Genomic DNA, 2,566 nt, shown 5'->3' with positions numbered 1-2,566 from the left:
GATTCCGAAGGGATTCCAAATCAGACACCGGAGACGAATAAACCAATGATTTTAAATGGCCCCACAAGTAGAAATCGAGAGGGTTCAGATCAGGTGAGCGTGGAGGCCAAGCAATTGAGCCACCTCTACCTATCCATCGATCAGGAAACCTTCGATCTAAGTACCGGCGACCCGTACGACTGAAGTGTGCAGGAGCGCCATCATGCAAGAAGTGAATGTGTTGACGATTGATCAGCGGAGTGTCTTCTAAAACATGAGGTATGGTTCCGGTGAATTTCAATGTTGTGAAGGCCATAACTCGGAAATAAAGCATTTCCGGACACATGTTGTAATGAACTATTTTGATTGTCTACATGTGGGAAATACATACCCGAAATTATGCGCCGTATTTTTGAAACACCCTGTATAATTTTGAAAACCCTATTTTAGAAAGGTGCTGAGACGCGGAGCAGTGTAGTCAATACAAAAATAATTATGTATAAACATTCATAACCGTGGGGGTATAGCAGACCCCCACGCGCCTACTTACGGGTTAATAGATAATGATGTGTTTTGTTACGTATTATGTTGAAGGTATATTTCTTCATTTTTTCATAGATCTTAATACTAGGCCTAACTGTATTTTTTTAATTTAAATTTAAATATACAGAATAAAGAAATACAATTACAAAACAAACAAAGAGAAATACAAATAGAATAATACAAGCAATATAAAAAGAAGATACAGTAGTATTAACAAAATTTGAGACCGAATGAGCAGCGCTCGTGCTCGGTCGCAGTGCAGATATAATATTAAAATAAATAATACTAATAATAATAATAATAATAATAATAATAATAATAATAATAATAATATAAATAAGTAAAATAAAATAGGAACTAAAATATAATAACATCCTCATACTTTATTATAACATGTCAATAGTTTCCTCTGTTTACATTTTTATTTTATTTGCATAATCAACATCCTTATTTAGTTTTCTGTAGTTATATTTGTTTAAAATTATATTTTAAAAAGTTTATAACAAATAATTTAGGATAACAGTATTGTTATGGTGACTGGCGAGGCTCAAACTAAAACTGGCTTCCTGGACTTCTGAAATATTGATAGAAAAGCACGACAAATGGAATTAAAATGTATATGATATCCTATACCTTTCACATCAGACGTGAAACACCATAAAGTCGAAAAAGATTGTCAATTTGCTAGCCACAAATTTGTTAATTGAATGGAACTGAAGAATATTGCGTAGAAACTTAACGTCTTTATTGCATTATTGATTTCATTATTTTCGGTGCAAGGAATATCTTTTTACCTTTGTACTATCAATAAAAAACATGTTTTTTAATTATTATTATTTTAAGTGGCAGTCCTTGTATGTAAGTAGCCTACTTACGCCTTATAGCTAATTGAGTGCAATAAAACACTATTTTCGAATCCGTAATAATTTACATCACTAATCTGAATCTTGATCTTACCTTTGTGCATAAAGTAATATTGAAAAAACTGAAAAAACACACGTTACGCACAACGAAAGCAATGAGCAAAGCACAATTACATCAACATAACATTAGAATCTCCCGCCTCCACTCAGCGTTGCCAACCACCCATGCTGCGGCTTGTAACTGAAGAAGGCTCTGTTTATGTCTCTTTAAAATCACTTTTTCTTTATGCCTACTAACTTCGATGTGGGGATTGCTTTAAAATTCTACCCGTTTGACTATCAAATATTGAAAAAATTAGGTACATTATATGGAAATTATCATACCAACTAAATGTAGATATTTCTATAGATACATCCAAGAATTTACCTTGTTTACTAAAAACATTTATTTTTATTTTTCAGTTACTTAAATTCTTAGATACCTGACAGAAGAATTTTTATTAAGTACCGAATTTGTAGTCATTCAGTACAGAAGCCATACATACACCAGACACAGACATTACCTGAACATTTTTATTTTAAATCTCCCCCTCTTCTTCCACAGTGAAAGGTGACAGATGACAGAATAATTAAATTTTATTAACGATAGAAGAAATGTTTGTTTGTTTATTTGGAGGTGTCAATAAAGACACTTGTTATTTCAGATTGTTTTCTGTGGGCTAGTGTCATCTTTTGGAAATGGTGGAAACTTACTTCACTACTTCACGGCCGACTTGATGCTCTCTTCGCCATCAAGTCGGCCGTGACTACTTGTACGAAGATTATTGTGGAAGTACTATTTTGTACTCATTATTTATGAGGAATTCCTTATAAATAATGTTTTTTTAATTTTTATTAATGAAAAAGGTAGATTATAAGTCCAAAATTCTTCTTCTGTTAAATAATGTAAAAAATATATGTAACATATATTTTGATAATAGTGGTGAATGAACTGTCAGAATGTTAAGGTAAATCTTACTATAAAATATCTTTCGTTGATTCATTTTATTGTAAGTTATAAAAATAACTTACTCTTAAGGTATAAACACAATTATATAACTTTATTATATTATTTTATATGCTATGAGTGACTCTTATACAGCTTTTGTTGTCATTCATTGTGTACTTTCAATTTTAATAAT

The sequence above is a fragment of the Periplaneta americana genome, chromosome 15 (genome assembly GCF_040183065.1).
Source record: "Periplaneta americana isolate PAMFEO1 chromosome 15, P.americana_PAMFEO1_priV1, whole genome shotgun sequence".
NCBI classification, from domain to species: Eukaryota; Metazoa; Arthropoda; class Insecta; order Blattodea; family Blattidae; genus Periplaneta; species Periplaneta americana.
Note: the sequence above shows the minus strand (reverse complement) of the source record.